Raw genomic sequence first — 24,166 nt, forward strand, 5'->3', positions numbered from 1 at the left:
AGCGAATGACGTAGCTGCCCTTCTGTTGTTCCCAGAGACCAACATCTGTCAGAGATCAGCTTATGCATCCATGTATTAAAGCGCTCACTGTTCGGAGACCCTGCACTTAATTTTCCCTTGGGTAAACAGAGCCAATAATGGATAAATACTGAAGGATCAGATGTCCTTCAACTAGTGGAGGGAGCTGTGAGTGTAGACTTTAATCCACATCAGAAGTGAGGAAAAACAGAGAGCAAACAGAATATGACAGAGGCTCTTCGAGTCAAGAGTGAGGATGCTGGGAAGGAGTTCATGCCACTGGCCATGTCATGTCATGGGAAGCAACTGGCTAAAGCGCGGTGGGGAAAAGGGCTCAGGGAGTTGCATGGTTGAGTGTATTTAATTGTTAAATATGGTGTCATGCAAGCAAACGAGCTTTCTCTCTTCAGAAAGGAGCAAAGGGTCTTCTGGCTGCCACTGTCCAAGCTGGTCGACCCCACACTCTGTGTAACCATACACCGAAAGGTGTCTACACATGTCCTACTAATTGCATTTCAAGACAAGTCCCAACAGGAAGATGAACTTTGGACAGGCTGACAGTTTTGGCCTTTTGAGTCCACGGCTGGCCTTCTAATGGCTGAGCCAGCCCCTCAGGGAAAACACACAGCTTGAGTTTATCTTTCGAGGATAAACTTCTGAGGATGAACATTTCAGACCCTTGGGAATGCTTGTCTAACACAGAGGCACAATGTAGTTCATAATTTCTATACAGCTCTTTCTTTGGAAAGAAATGCTCTAACCTCTCAGATAATTTTGCCTCAAAAGATTATTCCATCCAAACTTCATCACCAGATGCAGCCACACTATTATTTTTGGATTTGCTTAAAAAAAAAATCAGCATTCCAGATTAGAGATTTTCTTTTTGTTACTTCAAAAAATTAGAGATGCTTTCTTGTTACTTAAAAAAAAAAAAAAAAAGAAAAGAAAAGAAAAAGAAAAAGAAAAAGAAAGTATGTATATTACTCTTTCAACGTTGCCATGATGATCGTATATCTATTTTACCTAAACCATCTGGGTCTACTTGTAAATTTTCCATAGGCAGAAACTTCAAAATGAAGTTACATGTGGCTGGTAGGTATTGGTGGTACATTGTCAGTAGGCAGGCAAGATACTACGTGAAAACCAGGTGGACACTATCCACAGAAGAGCCACAAGTTATCTGCATTGGATTGTTCTCGGCTTGTTGCCATATGTAGGCAGCCCCCATGTACCCTTTCCAGTAGGAGCTGAGGTCTCTGCTGTACTCAGCCTTGCCAGAAAAGCACCTGGATAACCTTCAGAGTGGACAAGGCAAAAATATCATCTGTACTTGAGTAAAAGAAGCAGGGAAGCAATCAAAGGATTTAGTCCAACGCAGACTTGGGTTCCCTGCTACGGTATCTCCTCTGTAAGAATAAGCTATTAGTACAATGCCTGAAGAAAACGGGAAACACGGAAAGACTGCCTAAGAACCATATCATTTATTTCCCAGTGGGTTAAAGAGTGTTTAAGCCTCGAGAAATCAATGAGGGAATAACAACACATAGATCCTATAAATAATAAATGAGCTGGGTATATATAATCAACTGTGTTAAAACTGCATTAATAAAATTACCAATAATTGAGAAGGCAGAGACAGCCAAAAATAAATAAAATCGCCGTCACTCGTAAAAGCTCTTCATTCTCATTGCTTGTGCTTTTTGCAAATGGATCCTTTCCATTTATTTAGTGAAGAAAAACAAACAGACATGCATGCATGTTTAAGAGGCAACAGTGATAAGACTGTCATTTTAAAGTTCACTTGACAAAATTTCTCCTTCTTTAGCTGCATGGTTCCCTGTATTTGTTGATTTCCTCCCTGGAAAATTTATTTCTGTCCTTCCATCTTCCTCAGAACCAGAAAACTTCAAATACAGTTTTGCATATATTTTCTCATGTAATATTCACAATCAGCCTACAAAGTAAGTATTTGTTTAGCATGAGCAAAGGAAAGGCTTAGCATGGCTAGGAAAAATGCCTGGGGACAGTGTGTGAAGAGTTAGACTTCTAACACAGAGGTATCTGAACTCTAAGTCTAGTTTCTCAATACATCCTGCTTACCATCCTAAAGAAATGGATTCCTGCCTTTTCAACACCAAGAGCCTCTTTTTAATTTTTCATTTCTCTCCCATTGGACCCGAGTTTTGATATAATTTTGACTGGCCAACAAATGATAAAAATTAAGTAACTACTGGTTCCCTGTTTGTAGTCATAGAAAATATCTATCAAAATTCAAACGAGTGTCTGACCCAATGTGAGATAATACTGAGTTGATATAATTTCAGTCAAAGGGATTTCAAAAAGACATTCTTATTAGTCTACTTGTAGTCGCCTTGGGTTTAAATATTTAATCTATATTATTAGGCTTCTTCAAATACTAAATAGAGCCATCCTGGCGGGTGGCGGGGGCGGGGGGGGGGGGTCTCTGGAACTCTGGGGCCCTCTGGTCTCTAACCCACCATCAGAAGACACCAGATTGTGTTTTTAAATAACAGAAGCAGGAGACTTGATTGTGCTGTTCGTGAGAAAGCATTACCTTGAGTCAGAAATCCTTTCATATGCCAGTCTAAATCCCTCCTGCTCCAGTGTAAACCCATTTCCTCTTCTGGCCTCAGGAGAAATGCGAACAGCTGCTGGTTGTCTTTTAACTATCCCTTTGTGACCCACGTCTGGTCCGTCTTTATTGTTTGCGCCCCACATTGTCAGCCTGGTAGGGCAAATTCCTGACACACTGGAGGTTTGTTATCCGGACTCTCCTTTCCCAACACATTTTCCAAGTTCTCTTTTTGTTATGCAAGGAGGAATTTAGATTCTGGGGATCCCAACACAAAAACCCCAGGCTTGAGAAGGATCTCACAGGACGGCTTGCATTGTTCACGGAGCACCAGGCTGGAGGAGAATGAAAATCTGATATCATGATAGCTGAGACTAATATCTGTTACTGCTATGCCAACTGCATTTAGGACTTCTGGAAATTCTTGCCTTAGGTCACAGTCCTATTACCAGCTGGGGTCAAAATACACCAGATGAAGGATTCATATTTCCATCTAATTCATTATACTGATGGCTTTTACGAAGCATCTGGAATTGGGCACACTGCAGGGATTCATAGAGAATCCATTTGGAATAATGACAAAACTGTTTTCCATTATCAATCAAACCCTGCCTAGTCAGTAAATGACATTTTCAGTTCTCATCAATTCCATTTTTTCATGTCCCATCAACAAATAAAAATATAGATATAAAAAATGATTTAACCTCAGTCTTAGAGAATCCTGGGGGGAACCCCAGGAATAAGTCTGATCCTTCTTGCTACACCCCAAATAACCCCAAACCACGTTTTCCACACAAAATCTTTTTCTCTTGTCAGGGTGTTATGGACCCCTAAGTTTGAACATCAGATAATGGTTGTAAACAATACTGAAAATAAGTTTCTATCTTTAATGCGGCTACTTAATGGAACCAACTTCCCAACTCTATTTGCTATCTCACTGAGGACAGCAAAACAAAACAAAATGTATAGATTCAAATTTCTAGGAAAAAAAATAAATCACCCAGAAGTGACATCAGCGGCATTATCTTCAGTCAACCCTGGTTCTCTTAAAGTCAAGTTTCCAGCAAGAGCTGTGTGCATCCACGGGCAGGTGGGTGATAACATCCTTTGTTTTTTCAAAAGCTTTTATTTACAAGGTGCCCTGTCTCCATCACCTTACATTTTTATGACAATTTTCAAATCTCTTTTCTTTTAAACTTTTTCTTTCCCTTTGGCTTCTGAGGGAAGCTTTCTAAAGTCATTTTCTTTTAATTATTAGAATGAATATTAACTGGAAGAGATCTGCTAAGAATGGAAGCTCAAAGTTGTCTTTACTACTGAAAAATGTCGTCCCAAGGACTAGGAATCAGAATGGAAATCAGCGAATTCAACTTGGCTGAATTTTCTCAACGACCTACACAAGTTCCACAAACATATTAAGGGGGCAAATGACAAGTCTATGTACATTTCTATCTAATCACAAAGAGAAAGTTTGCGTTGTGTGTTTTTATTAAAAGGGAACAACATCGATTCTGTGGCCAACTAAAATGAAACAAGGATAACTACCTCGGTGCATACATAATTTTATGATGCTACAAAGAGATAAGTCCTTGAGACAGGGGGTACTTGGAAGAAACAATTATCTCCTTTCATGGATTGAATGGTGTCCCCCCCCACCCCAAAATATATCCCCACCACATCCATGGGACCTGTGCATGTGACCTTATTTGTGAAGTCTTTGAAGATGTAATCAGGTTAAGAGAAAGTCATCCTGGGCTACCTGGGTGGGCTCTAAATCCAATGGTAAGTATCCTTATAAGAGACACAAGATATAGCAGATATACAGCATAGTGATTGGACATTTACATAATTTACATGATCCTCCAAATAGTCTAGTACCCATCTGACACAATATTCCGTTATTACCCATCTGACACGATATACAGTTATAGTTATTGACTGTATTCCCTATGCTGTACTTTATATCTCCATGACTACTTTTTAACTGCCAATTTGTACTTCTTAATCCCTTCACCTTTTTCACTCAGTCCCCCAAACCCTCCTCCCATCTGGCAATTATCAGTTTGTTCTCTGTGTTTCTGAATCTGTTTCTGTTTTGTTTGTTCATTTGTTTTGTGTTTTAGAGTCCACATATAATTGAAATCGTGTGTATTTGTCTTTCTCTGTCTGACTTATTTCACTTAGCATTATATCCTCCAGGTCCATCCATGTTGTTGCAAATGGTAAGATTTCATTTTTGTTTATGGCCAAGTAATACTCCACTGTATAAACGTACTACATCTTTTTTGTCCAATAGTCTATTGATGGGCATTTGGGTTACTTCCATATCTTGGTTATTGTAAATAATGCTGCAATGAACATACGGATGCATATATCTTTTCGAATTAGTGTTTTGGATTTCTTTGGATAAATACCCAGAAGTGCAATCGCTGGGTCATATAGCAGCTCTATTTTTAACTCCTTGAGGAACCTCCATACTGCTTTCGATAGTGGCTGCACCAATTTGCAATCCCACCAACAATGCACGAGGGTTCCCTTTTTTTCCACATCCTCCCCAACACTTGTTTGATGATTTATTGATGATAGCCATTCTGACAGGTGTGAGGTGATATCTCATCATGGTTTTTATTGGCATTTCTTTGATGATTAGTGACATTGAACATCTTTTCGTGTTTATTGGCCATCTGTATGTTCTCTTTGAAGAAATGTCTATTCAGGTCCTCTGCCCATTTTTCAATTGGATTGATAAAACAAATATTTTCTCAACTCCTCTTTGCCAGGCTTCAGGGAGAAAATTGTGAGTGAAAACTGGCATAGTCTAGACTATAAAGGCCCAAGGACCATTCTATACTTCTCCACATCACATCCAGTCACTAAGTTCTCTTCCTTCTACGTCGAGGTCTTTCTGAAATACATCTTATCTCCTTCTCCTGGCCCTGTGTTTGCTCAAACTCCCATCACTTTTCCACATGGATCCCTGAAGTGATTTCTAAAGGCACCTCCCTGCTCCCAGCCTTTCCTTATAATCTCCTTCTCAAGTATATCGCCTCTTTGGTCCATCTCCAACGCAGCCTCCAGTGGAAATATAATCACATAACTCACCCTCATCCCCAGCTGAAATCCTGCTGGGTTTACTTATAACCTCCCTCATAAAAGCTAACGTTTTCTCGGGACACACAAGGCACTTGCCACCCCCGTCTCTCATCTCGCAAAGTTCCTCTACGTCTCCTACACTTCAGATATACCAAACTGATTTCAGCTCCTGGAAACGCCCTGTTTGCTAAAGCCTCCAGCTCTTTGCTTGCGCTGTGCCTTCTGGGTAGGATCCCCTCCTTCTCTCTCCCCTTCAATCCATGTCAGCCCTCCTCTTCCACCAAGGTTCACGCCCCACTTTCTGCCTGACCTTTTCGGAACAGTCTCTATATTCTCTCTGCTCCTCCTTTGCTCAAGACTGAATTAAATTCCCCTCCTTTGTTTTCCACAGCTTCCTGTGTTATCATTCCCTTTGTCTTTTCTACCAGGTAGAAAGTACCATGAGGTCAACAACCAAGTGGTGACAATGCTAGAAGTGTAATTGGGACTGAACGTAAACAGAGTTATAGAAAAGCAGCTGCACATGAGAACATTGAAACTGCCACTGTGAGAGACACTAGACACACAGCACGGAGAACAGAATGAGGATGGAGTTACTGACATAAGTGAGGAAAGTCGTGACAAAAAGGATGAAGACATTCCAGAAGAACTGATGCCATTAACAGTCTTCATATGAAATGGACTCCAAGGGATATTTCACAACATTGTTAGTGCAAAGATAAAATGTTGGAAGCTGACCCAGACTTAAAAAGGAGTGTAACCGTTCATCAAAGCATGGGAAAAATCCTCAGTCAGTATTGCAAGTTATATGATGAGAAGGCAAGCATTGTTCAAACCACTGTTCAGAAGTTTTTACAAAGATATAAAATACTTTAATTCTCCGTGTTTCTAAAGCCTTAAATTACAGTGTACTAAAGAAATATTAGTTGTACTAATATATTTTCATTTCCCTATATATTTATAACTAACAGCGAGGGAGTTTCAATGGGTGATAAAAATGTTTAAAGGTCACGGGACAATGATAATTTACCCCATTGATCATTCACACTGCTTTGTATAGTTTCAGCTCACATAGCCAGTTCTGCAGTCCCGTACAAAGCAAGGACTGCCTATACAGATCATGGATGTGACCGTGCTTGCTTTTTCTCACTAGTTAATGGTCCCCAACGATTTGAATAATTAGGTAATGCAAAACATGTGATGACAAGTAAATATAGAAAATTAATAAAATGATAATGTTCACCAGTCTAATCACATGCTATTTATCCAAATGTCCAATGACAGCATATAAACAAATTTCCTAGCACTTTTATATGTTAGGCAATCAATAATTATTATCTAGCTACTGTGGAATTCTGAAGGTTCAATAAAAATCTTTTTCCCCCAGCTACTAAATGTAAAGATACCTTCCAATGAGTAAATGAGATTGGGCAACATATAAAAAGAGACCTTCTTCAGAGATACAAGTTAGAAATCTTTTCACAGTTTCTTGTTACTGTCAGGATGGTAAATACATGGCTAGCTCCCATCCCCCAAATCAAACTTAAAGTATAGAAGCTAAAAAGAACGAAATATAGAAAAGACGTAGGGATTCCAGGATTAGGACCAACCACAAGAAAAGACCATGGGAACTTCCCACTGAAACTGCAGGTTGTCCTAAACCCATGTGCCTGGCAGCTGGGCAACGGCAGCCAGAGCAGAAGGAAGGTAGAAGTAGCAATGAAAGGATACGCTAGAGGAAAGCAGTGAATTCTCTCTTTCCTCACCCCATACTGACTTGGTATAATCACTGCCCATGCATTCCCCAGAAACAGGCAAAACCAGCCCAAAGCACCAGTCCTGGTCCTCTGGGGACATCGAAGGAGAGCTAGCAGCTGCTGACCGAGGAGGTGAGTCCCTCTCCACACCCTCCCATTCCAACCTGCATGGCTGTAGGACTCCGCTTAAGGAGACTGCTTTGCCTGCCTGCTGTATCTTTCCGAGTCTGGAAAGGTGAAATCTTACACAGGAGACTTGCTCGGTGGGGTGGCAGCAACAGGAATCACCAGTAGTGGATTTGGGGGATCAGGGGCTCTCCTTGTGCCTCATCCTGTCCCTCCTCTTTAAACTCACCAGAATGGGTACAGTCGAGGGCACGGACTTCAGTTCCTTCCCTACATGTTTCCTGGCTGAGTACCTGATGCCTCCAGGGAGTACCACACGCCCAGATAATTCAGAAGACAAAACAACAACAACAACAACAAAAAGAACATGAGCCACAGGCAGAAATCAAGCTGTTTGACTGACTGACTACATTGTAATTTTGAATTACTGTAATGACTCACAGTCTTGAGTGTTGAAATCAAGAATTTAATACATCCTAAAATATATTTAAGGGAGAGATAATGGAAAACATTTGTTAACATAACCATGGGCAAGAAATAATTAAAAAATGAAAATATTAGGTATGCAAAATATAAACATTGACATAAAGAATATAATAGATGGGACAAACAATAAATGGATTCACTGAAGAACTTTAATAAATTGAAAAGCCTGATTCAGTCATTCTCCAAAAAAGCATTAAAAAAAAGAAAATACATAAAAATATAGACTTGCAAGATAGAAGTAGATATGCCAACACATGCATGATAGCAGTCCCAGAAAGAAAAAGAATATGAAGAGAAGAAAATATTTTTTTAAAACAACATACATTTTCCAGAATTAACGGAACATAAAAACTTCAGCCTTGAATCTGTTGAACAGTACAGATAAGGAAACACATTTAGATCTAATGTGGTGAGAATAAAGAATATCAAATACAAAGAAAAGCTTACAGAAGGAAATCATAGATTATCTATAAAAATACAAGATTTGCCAATAGCTATCTATGCTGGATGCACAATGTAGTAATATTTTAATATATTAAAGGAAAATAATTGTATCCTAGAATTTAATATCAATCTAAAATGCCACTAAAATATGAGGTATAATAAAAATATTCAATAATATATCAGGCCTCAGAAGATTTTCTATACAAAGACCCACCTTGAAAACACTCATAGCAAAAGTACTCAAATAATATGAAGAAAAAAAAATTAGGGGATATTTCATGAGTTATGGATTATCAAAGAAATATCTTGTAGAGTTTATTGTTTATTGAAAAGAAGCAAAAAAAACAATGACAAGGACCAAAGTAAGAAAAGAAAGTATATCTATTAACAACCTGTAAATCAAATTATAGACAATATTCATATGATGTAGCATTGGAGGGGATAATGTACCAGGATAGTTTTTTAAATCTGATGAGCTTAAGAATTCAATAAAGGTGACTAAAACTGAATATAAATTTGAGTCAAGAATAACCACTATAAGGACAAAAGTATTGACTTTTAAAACTACAGAAGAAAACTTTAACTACCCAATGGAAAGTATAAAAAGGAAATAAATAGAGAAAGAAAAGAATGGATGAAAGAAAAAAGTGTAAGGGTAAATATAAAATAAGATGAAAGAAAGAAGCTCAAACATAAAGTAATTACAATAAACGTATATGAGTTAAATTCACCAATTAAGACACAGTAATTATCAGACTAGATTAGAAAAAAAAACACCAACAATATACTGTCTAAAAAATATATACTTAAAACAAAAGACAAAGAGAGGTTGAAAATAAAAGTGAGGAAAAAGACTGACCAGGCAAATATGGATCAAAAGATACCTAAGGTGACAATCCTAATATATTACACGATAGAATGAGATAAAGGGGAATGTTATATGCTGGCAAAAGGGAACAATAAAAAAAAGAAGATGTATTATCATAAATTTACATGGATCTACCAAAACAGCTTCAAAATAGGAAAAGGAAAGCTGAAAGAATTTCAGGTAGAGAAATCAACAATCATAGCTAAAGATTTTAGTATATCCTTCTCACAAATTAATAGATCAAGTGAACAAAAACTAAGCAGAGATAACAAGATATGAACAGTATCATTAATAAGCACAAACTATTAGACATCTATAAAACTCTACACTAAATAGAGACTATACATGGACTGTCTACAAAAGCAAGCAATGCACTAGCCACAAAATGAACTCTAAATTTAGGCCTAAATCCTAAATGATCAGGAACATAACTTGTTGTCTTTCTTATAATACAATAAATTTATGCTAGGAATAAAATAATAGATTTAAAAATTAGAAACTTTAGAAACTAAAAAAACACATTTCTAAGTAACCATTGCAACAAAATGGAAATCACATAAGAAATTCAGAATACAAAGAGAGAGGTCTACTGATTGGCTTTTTACATAATCGAAGTCTTATAAAGATGTGGGATAAATTTCAAGGCTGACCCAAAATAAATACCGATTTCTTTGGATTTCTCAGACCCCAACTATTTTATGGAAATGGATAATGGAAATGCCACAGGCCAGAGTGAACAGTCTCCTTGTAGTGGGGATGAAAGCTGAGTTTGCATCTCCCTACAAATCTACTTTCAAAAAGATCAAACCAATTTTATATACAAATACATTGTCATAGGTTCTGACAAGAACTTTCAGGACCTTTCCCTTTCTTTGGGGTTTTTCATAGAAATTCCTAATTCTTGATGGTCTGATATAACATTGCAGATAAGCTATAATCCTGCAGTTTGATATTAAATTAATAGCAAGTCACAACTACTTTTATAAAAATCAACAAGCATGCATGCAGTACTTGAGAATTTGGTCACATGTGACACTCAGGAGGATATTTTTATTCTTTGTATAGAAATGAAGAAGAAAGAAAAAGGTACAAAAGGAACATGTTGAAAGAAAACCACGAGAGTAAAAAAAGGAAGCAAGTGAGGGATGGAAGGCTACAGAAATAAGTAATACCTTGGAGATGAAAGGAACCGAAGGACAGGAAATACTAAAATGATCGCACAGAGAGCCTGCTAGCTGAGGAATATTATGTAATTCCTAAACATTATCTTTAGAACAAATGCTAAAAGAAATCTTAACTAGCCTAAAACCTTGATGAGACCTGTATTCCTTCCTTCCTCCGAGGCCCGCCTCCTTCTGTCTCTCTCTATCAGGGATATTCATAGCCTCTTATCAAGCAAAATTTACTTTTCCTACACTCATGTTAGTTATCGAAGGGGGCGATTAGGCTTCTGACGTAATGTAGAAGACAGGTGAAATTTTTGCTTCCCTCCCATTGTACTGCAGCCCACTTTCAGAACCGTATTCACTCCGCCATTACTTACCTTCACTTGTTTCATTCTACCTTTCTCTGACTCCCTCTTTATGTTGGAGTCAGAGGTTGTCTCCCCTTTATGATAGTTTATTACTTGTTTCCCGTTTCCCCAAACCATTAAAATTGTGTTATTTTCTTAGTGGCTCTCCAAAGTGCTTTAGATGGAGTATTCACATACATTTGGCAAGGAATAAAACCCCACTAATCGCCCTTGGAACAAGTTATGGTACAGTCTGGTGCAGCTTTGTAGCGTCAGTTGCCAGCACTGCTGTGGTTTGAAAAGGAAGTCTATAACACCGAAAGATTTCAAGGCCAGGGCTTACATTAAATGAAAGGCGAAGTCATGGCATTTCTCACCAAGGCGCAGTCCAGGAAGAATGGAAGTCTGCTGGCGCTTTGGAAACGCGTGGGGAAAGTCAGATATGGGAAGCCAGACAGCTTTGGGTCAGGTTCTTCCTCCATACACGGTTACAGCTCTCTCACTGAAACCTGGGGGAAGACACAGGGATACTGCTTGTAAACTTAAATCTTTTCACTTAAAACTATTATTCTAATACTCCACTGCTCAACACATTTGTTAAAGAGACTATGAGCACAGTCTCTTATTTAATGCTTTCAAGAGGGCAAGATAACCTAAAAAAGTCCTTTTTCAAATTTAAACAGCTCACATTTTCATTAACACAAGGCAAACAGGCAAAAGGTTTTAGGAGTCTTCGCTGTTATTACCAGCCACGCATCTCCGTCCAGGAACAGTGAAGACGGAGCTAATTCAAAGGCACCAGTGACCAGGTTGCTTTTGTGTGGTGTGAAGGGGATGGGTTTTCAGATAAAGTTGCTCAGGGTGGAAGTTGGTGGAAGAAACACCTGGCCTGACTCCCAGCCACACATTAGTTAGAAACTGGAGAAAGAACCACTTTTAGGCCACTAATGAGCCCCAGGTGAAAACGCTGTTAACTAGAAGTCTCTCCTTTTTTTTTCAAAATTTCCAGTGTTTTGATGGATGAGCACAGTGTTTAGGATTCCTGATTTTCCATTACATTAAAACATAACCTTTGTTTTCGCTCCCAACGAAAACATCTTTGTCTCTGGCTACCACAATTGCCTATCATTAGTCACAGAAAGGCGAGCTTCTTTTGGCCATCACCTGGGGAGACAGACATACTTACAGGAGTTGGGTCTGCCCAGCGTTTATGATCCAAAAAAGTAAAACAGGGAACAGTGGGGTTTAAAGTGGCTAATTAATTTAAGCACAGATCACTGCATTGTCTTACATTTGTAACATTATTACGTTTGACAAGATTTCACATTTCCCAATATTTTAAAAGAAATCGCCTGCTTAAATTTGTAATTAAAATGTGTGAATATTTAGTTACTGTCAAGTCTCAGGGGCTAAGAACCGCTGGCTCTAAGGAAAACGCACCAGAGAGTAATTTATTCTTCTACAGCGTCATTCATCCAGCCTGTATTGACCACGCACACTGTGCGTGATCTACTAAGAAGAAACAAAAGCACGCACAAGGAATTCAGTCTCACTACACATTTTTATTAAGACCAAAGTTTTGTAGATAACTGACAACATCTTGAGACTTTCTTTTTTTTTCAATCTGACCATTATTTGTTTTAAAAAGTATTTATTCGATACCTGTCATGTATACTGGGCCTCATGGCAACGACTAAACAAATATAGTTAGTGAGTTCATGGAATTTACAGCCTAGTGATATTGATAAACACTGAACAAGGAAATATAGAGATTTCTAGAATTATGACTGAATAAGCCCTAAAGGACATGTCTAACGGACAGAGTGTATATAACAGGAGAACCTGATATTGCCCGGAAAATCAGAAAGGACTTCCTCGAGGAAGTGACATTAACTGAAAACCTGAAAGACAGACAGAAATGAGGCACGTGAAAAGAGAGGAAAAGAGAATCTTAGGCACCGCAGATGAGGCCCTGAGGGGAAGCAATCTCCTGGATTAGAGAAAGCACAGGAATCTCTGTAATAGTCTGCATTTCTCCACCCTTGGAACTAAGTGTGCTGAATGTGTTGTCAACTTTCTGACAAATTCAGGTTCTCATTTTAATCATCAATGATTACACTGTCCTAAGAAATAGCATCTTTAGGCGTTACAGGGATGTGGAGTTGTTGCCCCTGAAATAAATGGTTCCATGCCATTGTGCCTGACGTCATATGTGATGTATCTATATTTTTCCTGTATCCTTTTTTGTTTATTTGCCATCAAACATCACTTTTGACTTTGGATAGTGCTTCTAGTAATACTGTTTCTATTGCCAACTTTTACCTTATCGTCTGCTGTGGTATGGCAATCTAGATAATATAAATGATTTTGTATTGGTGCCAAAGTCATTGCGGTTTTGCAATTATTTTGAACCTTTTAAAGTGCAATTACTTTTAAAGGCACGGAGACCTTTCTATGTCCAGATGTGGGTGGGTTCTTAAGAAGTCATGCCAGTCCTGGCAAGTCTAACCTTTTCCTAAAAGGAATACTGGAGGATATGCCTGTGTTTGTCCCAGAACCATCTAACCTCACCTAGCCTGCATTTCATAGTCCTCCGTTCGTTCCATTCCCTTGGCTACGGACCCTAAGGTCTCTTACCATTACAACAGGAGTAAGAACATTAAAGACAACCAGGGCTGGAAAGGTAAAAGGACCCCAGAGAACAGATACCCTGCGGGGGTAATGATCACGCTAGCCAATTGTTGCCATGTTAGAAGGTGGCTGTCATGCAGAGTGTCATGCGGGGTCTCAGCTCCCGCTCCCCACATAAGAATGCAGGACATGGTGAGGCCAAAAAGGAACACCCACGGAGCCATAGATAGGGGAGTCATACCAATATAGTCTCGCTGGCGGCTGGGTTGGAGACACAGGAAACAGGAGTCACAGGATCCGCAACCTGCCGTCTGCTTCTCTGCCAACCAACCAACCCCACTTGCTAGCTGCAATCCGCCTCTCTGCAATCCGCTCTTGCTAGCTCAGCCACCATCTTCTTGCTAGCCCCCATTTTCTGCTAGCGCAGCCACGGCAGTTATATTAGTGGCCAATGGCTCACTGGTTACAGCTGACGACCAACTAGCCACAGCTGATGGCCATGCAATCCCAGTTGATGGCCATTTACTACCTGAGCCAGCACCTTTCCAGGTAAGGCTGAGAGCCTGGAAACTGCACTCCTGGCCCTGTCCCCACAGTGGCTCTGTATACCACCAGTATGTTTTATTTTCCTAAAGAGGCTGGGAATCTGATGCTTTACATGAAGTTCTCCCATTTATAAAGGCTGCCAATGCATACAAATTAGTTTTTTGCCCTCATTTTGAAATCTCTGCTTTCCATCCTCATTTCCTCATCCCAGCCTGATGCAGGAGCCCATTTCCCAGACCCAGGCTCCGCCCCCCTTCTCCCCAGGCTGTGGTATGCTGGTCAACATTTAACAACCAACTCTCCATGCTGTAAATCCCTGGCCAGTTTTCAACTCCCAAAGTGACATCAGTGACCTGGACTTGAGAAGAGACACAGAGTTGTCGCAGAACATACAGAAATAACACACGTCAATAACTTAAGAGCACAGAGAAGAGTAAAAAATAGGAGAAGAGTTTGGAGCGTTTGTTACCTTTGCTTTTAGTATAGTTTATTTAACTGCAAGTTTACATAATTTCATTTTTGATAATGGCTGTGTTTAACAACTGGCTTGCAAAACTCTTGAAACTGTCAGCTCTTGTGAGCGTCTACCAGCCATCCACTGCACACAGGTGCTACCAAAACACACGCAGGTTTACCCTCACTGACCATCGCTGACCTTGAACTTCTCCTCCCACTGAGTTAACTATGAGCAGGCAGCCCCTTCATTCCTCTAGCTCTCTATTGACTTGCTCTTGGACCCTCATTTGGGCATCATTTGACTGCAAGTGAAAACGATCTCTAGAAAAGATGTTGCTAATGTTAAGATGTAATATGTCAAGCTCCTGAAACCATTTTGATGCATCCGCTGGGCTTGGTATTCACACTGCTGTGCTGAAGGCATGCAAAACCACAGACTAGCTGTAGCACATCTTCCTGAAGTGTTGGCATTACTAGTAGTTTGGAAAAAAAGGAAATATTTTTTTGTCACATATACATGAAAGCAAAATTAGGAGAACCTTGCTTCCTCACCTCTGTCAATCTCGGAGGTTTGGGCGATGAAGGAGTGAAACCGAGTGAGACAAGCCTGGAGAATTTTCATTCTATGGAAGCTGGTAACTTACAACTGTGGTCATTTTGAGCATAATGCTACTGAAGCCAAGACCAGTATCTGATCTTTGGTGTAGATGAAAAAAAACACACACACAGGAATATAATCATATACAAGGTTCATAATATAGTGAAGTTTAAATCAATTAATATTTGTCCGGCTGTTAAAACAGTACCCGGCATAGATTCAACACGCTTCCTACATTTACTAGTTTCATATTCCTCATCTCTTCCATATTCTCCCCCTTGTTAATTCTGTGAAAAAACAAAAACACCAGCCCCCAAGGGTCAGTGTGGTCAAGGCCGCAAAGATGGGAAGGAGGGAGGGCAAAGGAAACAAAGCCATCCAAGTCTTCTTTAAGAGGCAGTGGGTCAAACACTGGTGACACTCATAGGTCTCCCTAGGTGAACCATACCGGGTTGCCCGTGATAGCAATACACTGCTTGTGTCACCGTGCAAACTGCACAGGATTGCAGGAGGTCCCCAGGAACGCATGCTAGAGTTCTACAGCTGAAATACCGCACACACTGTACGAGTGAGTTCACACCTGGTACCAAGGAGCCCCCTGCGACATGCTGGAGCTGTGACATGATGTACCCAGCACACACTCACAGGGGACGCCGGGGAGCACCTACCATGAGTGCCGGAGCTGTGACACAAGTGCTAACCTGCGGAGTTGATGAGATGGAATGTGAATACCACAGTCTGAGGAGAGAAACTTGGCGGGCTTCCTAAAAAATGAATCTACTTCTTTATAAACCAGTAGTTTGGTATTATTTCTGTTTTGATTTTACACAACAATTGGTTGTTTACACATCAAATCAACTTACTTCTGCAACTGTGCCTAATAGACTAGTCATAGACATCTGGGTTTGGGATTTCGGGGCCACTATTATTTGCTCTGTCTGGACACATAATTCTAAAATTACATTTTTATTTGCTAGCATCGATTGACGTTTAAAAAGAATGAAGTGTTAACTTGAAAAAAAACACAGAAAAAACAAGGGGAATTTAAAATCATCTTTCTGACTTTTATGATGTTGATTATAAGACTCAATATAACTATTTTGGCAGTGAGGAAAATTACAACATTATCACAAATACAATTAGGGAATCGGAACCAGGCATCAGCTATCTTACAGACACTGAGTATCCAAGGAATTGTAAAATATAGATTTTACTTTGTAAATGTGCGATAAATCTAAGCCTTGGTATTTCTCTTTGGAAAAAAAAAATTCCTGAGCAATAATTCTATAAAACTATAATACATGCCCTGCTGTATAAAAAACTGTCACAACAATTTGAATGGATTGGAAGCATTGTAATAACTACAGTAGGATAATTTTTATGTAGGAACATGACAATGAAAAACAGAATTAAAATGAAAGCAATTTAGAAAAATGAAGTGAGGATACCAGATGGCGTAACTGAGACCATGCTTTTCCTCTCACTGTAAACAATTTTTAAAATGAACAAAATATGTGAAAAAAATATATTAAAAATTGATAGATGGCACAGGACTGTCCCTTCCAAAAGAAAGTAAATACATGAAGTAAGCTCTATGGTCACTCAAGCATTCAGTCTGAGGCATTTTTTTGGTCACTGTGCAGGGGTGGGGGGGACCCCCAAGTGGGACAGATGGGTCTCACTGAGGTTATGAGACAGAGATCAGAGTTCACGAGATGAACCAACTGGTGTTTGAGCATCATGGTTTGAGAGAAGAGGAAGCTTCAGAGAAGACGTTTCAGAATTCTCCACATCATCCATCTTCCATCACGGGCTGAATACCAATGTACACATGTATGGGATGAAACTCCACGGAACTGAGCAAAGAACAACAAGACGACTTGAGCTAAACAATTCCCAAAGCTCACATGGGGCTGAGAGATGTTCAAATTCTGACTTGATCAGAGAAAGAATCCTTGCTGAACACTTAGAACATTTAATAAATACTCCAGAAGGGCCACGTCCCAGAGTAGAGTCTACTCTAAACACTCACTAATAAAGATTATAAACAAACCTCAAAAGGATCAAGTGGATCCATGTAATTTAACTACAGGCCAAAAGAAAGGCCATCACTTTTTGGGGAAAGACAGCAAAATCCAACATGCAACCATCTAATAACTATAATGTCTGTGTTCTGCTTAATGACTAGACACGTGAAGAGGCAGAAAGATGTGACCCATAACCAAAATTAAAGTCAGTCAATAGAATCTGACGGGAATGAAAGAAACGATGTATTTTACAGCAGGGACTTTACAAAGCTATGCTACTATACATATGCTCAAAGACTTAAAATTAAGATATGAATATAATAATGATAAAAATTAAATATATGAAAAGAAGCAAATGGAAAGTCTAGAGATAATATATATGAAATAAATGAAATCATTGGTTATGAGGAAGAGCTTATTAGACGACAGAAGAAAAAAATTAATCAGCTTAAAGACAAACAATAGAAAGTTCTTAAACGCAAGCATAAAGAAACAAACAAGACCAAAACGTTTAACAAAACCTCAGAGGTGAGTGGGCTATCAAGTGCTCTATAATATTTGTAGAATCCTATAGGAAAGAGGTGAGCCTTTTTTCCCTCCTGTTTAAACCCCTTGAGTAGGAAAAAGACCGCCCAAACTAAAAATAATTACAATGTTTTGTGGGTTTATGTCATATGTAATGGTAGGCGCATGGAAACAACAGTACAAAGGACAGAGGTGAATTAAAATAAGGTGCTGTAAGGTTTCTCCATTATAAGTGAAGTGGCATAATATTATTTGAAGATAGACTAGCAACACTAACCAAGAAATTAAATAAAACAGATACAGCAAGTAACAGTGGAGAAAATAAAATACAAAAATATTTAATCCACGTAAAAGAGGCAGGAACAAGGAAAGGAGGGAAAAAAAGAAGATGGGAAAAATATAAAATATTTAAATTTAGTAACATAGATCATTATTTTCATGTAAATGTTGAAAATACACCCATTAAAAGTCAGAGATTATCAAACTGGATTGAAAAAAACAACCCAACTATATGTTGTTTATCAGTAACAAACATTAACTATAAAGACACAGACAAAAGTAAAAGGGTAAAACATGATATGCCATGAAAACACTAAACACAGAACTGGAGTGGCAGTTTCTTTGTTAAGGGAAATTAGACTAAACAACAAAAAAAACTATTACAAGGGATCTAGGAATACAAGATAATGTTACATCAAGAGGATATAACAATACCGGTTTAACCAATTCCTGTTAAAATCCCAGGAATTTTTATTGTCGATATAGACAAGATTATTCTAAAATTCATATAGAAAGGCAAAGAAAGTAGAATAGTTAAAATAATTTTGACATAGAAAATTCAGTGGGAGGAATTAGTCTACTCAAATTCAAGACTAATTATAGAGCTACAGTAACCATGACAGTGTGGTACTGCGAGGAGGGCAGACGCACAGATGAATGGAACAGAAGAGAGTTCAGAAGTAGATCTACACAAATATGTCCCTTTATTTACTTACTGTTGTGGTAAATATATATACATATGCATATTGCACATACATATACATAACATGAAAATTGTTCTTTTAACCACCTTAAGTGTGAATTTGGTGACATTCATTACTTTCACCATGCTGTGCAATCATCACCACTATCCATTTCTAAAACTTTTCTGTCACTCCAAAGAGAAACTCTGTAACCATTACACAGTAACCCCCATTTTCCCCATCCTGCAGCCCCTGGTAACCGTGAATTTACTTTTTGTGTCTATGAATTTTCCTACTCTAGATATTTCACATAAGTGAATCATAAAATATTTATCCTTTTGTGTCTCATTTATTTACTCAGCATAATGTTTTCAAGGTTCACGCATGTTGTAGCTAGCGTGTGTCAGAATTTCATTTCTTTTTACGGCTGAGGAATATTCCATTGTAAGTAGGTACTACCTTCTGTGTATCAATTCAACTATTGTTGGACGCTTGGAAGCAACTCGGGTTGCTTTCACATTTTGGCTATTATTAGTAATGCTGTGATGGACATTTGCATAAGCATAGCTGTTTCACTCCCTATTTTCAAATATGTATATCTAAGTATTTTTAATTAAAATTTTTAAAAAAGGTTCAAATACATAAAAAGAGTGGCAAATAACCCAGTAGAGATTAGGCAAAAGAGAAAAAAGTTACACACTTCTTTTCACAAAAGAATAAAAGTGAGTGACAAATAAACATGACAAAAAGGCTTAGCATTATTAGTAACAAAAGAAATGAAAAACAAGATCACACACACAAAAACAGCACATGCTGTTTTTTCTCTTTGACAGACTCATTATGTCAGGGATAAACAGATACACACTTCTGGCAGGCTTCGTCTTTTTCCTTATTTCCCTCTGGAAGGACCTAATGCAAAGACACTCCAGCAGCAATGAGCACACGCAGCATGAAGATTTTGGGTTTCTAAATCCCATTCTCTGCAAAAAGGAACCTGAACTTCATGGGAAAATGGCTGATTCTAGGGCTGGGGAAGGGAAAGTACAAGCCTAGCACATGTTGTGCAAAAACTAAGTAAGGAAGTGCACGAAGAATGATGGGACCTGTCAATGGGTCACAGGAGGCAACGTAAGGGGCTCCCCGGGGCAAATCGGTGACACTTCGAGCATCAATGTTAACAGATTATTACTGACTCGAACAACAAAAATGAATCAATGAGTCTATATTGATATGTGTGTGCACGCACATATGTGAAGAGAGAGAGGAAGGAAGGGGGGGAGAAGGAAAACTCTTCCTCAAGCGACAGAAACCTCCCTATATGTGTTTTCTACGCTAAGTAAATAAGATTTCCTGCCCTCTCCACTCCTCTCCAGATAGCAGACCTCGCCCCTCATCTAAGCAAGCAATTGTGGAGCTGCAGGTGTGCTCTGGGAGGTGTGTGATATTTAGGATGTTTGAGTGTTTCCAGTACAGAAAATCAGAGGTTCACAGGTTAGTACATGTACCGTGTTTCCCCGAAAATAAGGCCTAGCTGGACCATCAGCTCTAATGCGTCTTTTGGAGCAAAAATTCATATAAGACCCAGTATTATACCATATTATATTATATTATATTATATTATATTATATTATATTATATTATATTATATTATATTATATTATATTATATATTATACTGGGTCTTATATTAAAATAAGATCTGGTCATATATTAATTTTTGCTCCAAAAGACGCATTAAAGCTGATGGTCCGGCTAGGCCTTATTTTCAGGAAAACACAGTAGCACCCTATGGTTACACTGTACCTTACATTTAGGTGGGACTTTAACATTTTCTAGGTTATCTTGGTTTTTATATTGAACTTAAGAGCTATACAGATTGAGCAATTATTCCCATTTGGCAAACTGGGAACAAAGAGGCTCACAGAGTCAAGTAAATTGTAAATTGCAGAGATGGAATTACAGATGAAGTTTTCTAACTTGGTGCTTTAAGAAATATGTTTTATGGAATTTTTGCCCTTCGAGAAGGAGCTCTAAGGGCATGTTTGATCATCTGTCTTCACCACACAAACATGAGGCAATCTGGGCTAGTGAGCCTGAGCAAGTTTAAATAAAATTCAAAGGTCACACTCCATTACTGCCACTAATTTGCTCTTGGCAATTAATGACAGTGGCACACTAGTTTTCTCAGTTGTTTTATAATTAAAAGGACAAAACATGGAGCTCCATAATGCAGAAAGTTACAAAGAAATAAGTTTAACTCAGCACCTAAGAGCACAGAGAGAATTCTTCTGCTTTTGATCTCACTAACACTTCTAGACTTTAAACTAGGATTTGCATGTGGCAGTTTGAATCTTGAGTCTGGGTTATTTGCAATATACGAGTATGAAACACTGAGTGAGTAGGGAAGTTTATATTTGCAATGAGATCTTCCTCTGAAAGGATTGAGGCCGAACTACTATTTAATTTTCCATGTTTGGAAAAGGAACTGAAATAAGCACTTAAATCCCTTTCCCCCCATTTTTGTAATATGAGTCAAACTTCAGGAAAGCTCTCCTCTTTCCCCACACAAAGAAAATTTTTATGTTCCTATCTGGTGTAGAGCTATCTAATGACCAAAGAAAATCTCAAGATCTTTTTTCCTGGAAAAGCTACTTGTTTTAATGGAACAGTCAGCCTGTCAGGGAGAACACGGCCAACTTAAGTGGCAGCCATAGAGCAGATGGTTCCCGGAGTCTGTTCATGCACCTGATACGGCTAAAACCGTTATTGGAAGGCCACCGTGTGGTTTTTAAATTGCAGGGAACTGAATATTAGAAAAACACCAATCTTACACTTTGTGGCAGCATTTAGTATTTCACAAACTGTTACGTCCCAGATTGTTCTGTAAATAAAGGCTTCCCAGCGAGGAACTGAAAATGTTCTTCACGATATTTGTTCTGCACACAGTTTCTCAATGAATTCTCAATTTAAAGTCAGGACTTCTCAAATTTGTGCTTTCAACGTCAGTATTTGAAAGTATAATGCTTTGTGTTCAGCCAAGAGCTTTCATATTTGCTACTCAGTCAATGAATACTGTGCGTCTCCAAAATACAAGATACTGTGGGAAAACCCAAACTATCAACTCTTCGTTTATGGAGCTTAAAACCCAGAATAGGGGTAACGCCGGTAATGTATGTGTAAAACACAGATTGGTATAATAACTGACAGGCGAGAAGTACTCAGTGTCCTGAAGATGCAAAGAAGGAAGAGATCCCCTAGGTTCATGAAGGGGACCTCTTCATGGAGGAGATGCCACTTGCTCTGAGTTCTGAAGGGTCGGAGGATTTCACAGGTGCCATTGCAGGGTGGTGAGAGGGCAACCGCACAAGCAATGATATCCAGCCAGAAGCATGTGTGACAAGTATGTTGACAGTCAATCTAATCAAAATGGTAATGCTGATGACTATGGGAATCGATTGTTGCTCAAATTACATTAAACCGTTTGGTTTCCTACAACACACTACCCCTAACATTCCAATCATTTTCAATGGTTAATGGTTTCATGGTATTCCTATTGGAACTGAATAAAACAAGGAATAGTATCGTAACATACACCAACATCTAATAAATACAAACAACCTTAGTTAGAGTGTAATAAAAACCCCTGACCATTTTTGTGAAATCTTGGATAAAGTCAAAGTTCAGACACATAAACTTTGCTTTCACAGAAGAGTCCATGACATTAGGACTTCTGTATATTAAACTGATGGCCACTAACTTTTCGAGGCTTTTGTTTCCTAGTCTGCAAAGCAGGGCCTTAGCTCACTTGCTCCAAATGGCTCCTTCCAGCTGTGCAATTCTCTAAACACACTTGAACTCAATAGCACACAGCTACATAGTGTCAGCTGCCATCTAGATATTGTCCACATACAATGCATTCTCAAGCATTGGTGCCTGAATCTACCACAAAAGCTAATAATTTTACAAAAACATCTTTTTTTTAAGTTAGGAACCAGAAGGGGCCCAGACACAGAAGTGTGGAAAGCAGCCATCTGGAGAGATTGTGCTAAGAACACCCACCAGACCACTTGAGCTCTGGCCTGAAGGGAGCAGAGGAAGCAGATGTGGGGGAAAGGGAAGTGTACTGACTGGGAATAGGAAATGTGCTCTGTTCCCAGCTTTGCCACGGACGGATGCGCTGTATGACTGTGGATAAGTCCTTTCACCCACTGGGCCCTGCCTCCCGGGCGATAAAAAAATTGCTCCCAGTGACACCTGAAATCCCATTATTCTCTGTGAAAAACCTATGCGTCTATGTGGGACATATGATTCAGTATCTCGGTGCTAAATCACAACAGATTCACCAAAAGAACGTGTATCATTATTTCACACAAGCGCTTTTTACAGTTCAGGAAGGCTTCCCTACCACCTCTTCTGTCCCAGCCCCATTTTCTGTTTCCCTTGCTGAGTCTTCTGATTGCAAACAATTGTTCCCAGTAGTGTAAAAGCTCCTGCTTATCTCCTGAGCCCTTCCAGGGGGGCGCTGAAGCATGGGTGACCCAGTTCTCCTGTTCCCCTCGGTTACGTGGGAAACAAGACTCTCCTGACGCTTCCCATTGCTAAAAATGGAATGCATTCAGTCTAGAGCTCCAAGTTATTAGCCCGGAAGATAAGCGGAAAAATAATTGAAACTCAGAACAGCTGCAGTCCCTGCTAGGTCCTTAAATTTCTAGTAATTAGGTACAAAAGGGAACTTAGCAAATGTGAGTCTTTCATTTGTTTGCAAAGGTCATGAAACAACTTTAAAAAAATGAGGGTTATGACAGTTTATAAAACACATATATTTACGAAACAATCATTAGCTGAAAGATGTTCTACTTGGCATTAAGTTAACTGTTATCCCTATTTTACATGAATGATATCCCTGGGTCAAACAAAAGAACCAAAACATAAATTCGTATTTGTCAATAAAGTATAGCTTCATTTTTGGCTAAAGTACCTACACAGTGCAATTCATATGCTTCAGTGTGTGTACATTATTTTTGGCTAAGTAGCCTTTGCATATGTATTGTTCATTCATTCATTCATTCATTCATTCATTCATTGAAAGAAGACATCTGACTGCAGGATACCTGGCTTACTGCTAGTTCAGAGCCCAGGTGACAGTATATTCACCAAATAGGCGCAACAGCGGACATTAAAGATAAATGATGCCTCCTTCCGCCCATGAATTTACTTGTTCATGATCTAAGATACAGTGATTATTCCCTCATCTTGCACACACACACACACACACACACACACACACTCGCTTTTAAAAAGAATTTTAGAAGTTTGTATCATCACATTACTTTCTTTAAAAAAATTAACAACTTATATTTTCTTTCCCACCGCATTTATCACTTTATCTGGAGCGTGGCTAGAGGACACACTCCAGAATGAATTCTGAAGCAAAGAAACATATGTACTACGGCAGCTGTGTAATAGTTATAGAGTTAAAGGAGAATCAGCAAAGACAAGGCCTGTGAAATGAACAGAAAGGCAG

The 24,166-nt window shown here is 38.9% G+C and overlaps 1 long non-coding RNA gene across 1 annotated transcript in view; it reads right to left on the minus strand.

The window, feature by feature from the left end:
* Positions 1-24,166, minus strand: part of LOC109444523 (uncharacterized) — a 127,426-nt gene that overhangs the window by 50,970 nt on the left and 52,290 nt on the right. The window contains exon 5 of the long non-coding RNA XR_012491657.1: positions 11,242-11,407. This is a non-coding gene — a long non-coding RNA (uncharacterized LOC109444523). The remainder of the gene's footprint in view (positions 1-11,241; positions 11,408-24,166) is intronic.

The sequence above is a fragment of the Rhinolophus sinicus genome, linkage group LG14 (genome assembly GCF_036562045.2).
Source record: "Rhinolophus sinicus isolate RSC01 linkage group LG14, ASM3656204v1, whole genome shotgun sequence".
NCBI lineage: Eukaryota > Metazoa > Chordata > Mammalia > Chiroptera > Rhinolophidae > Rhinolophus > Rhinolophus sinicus.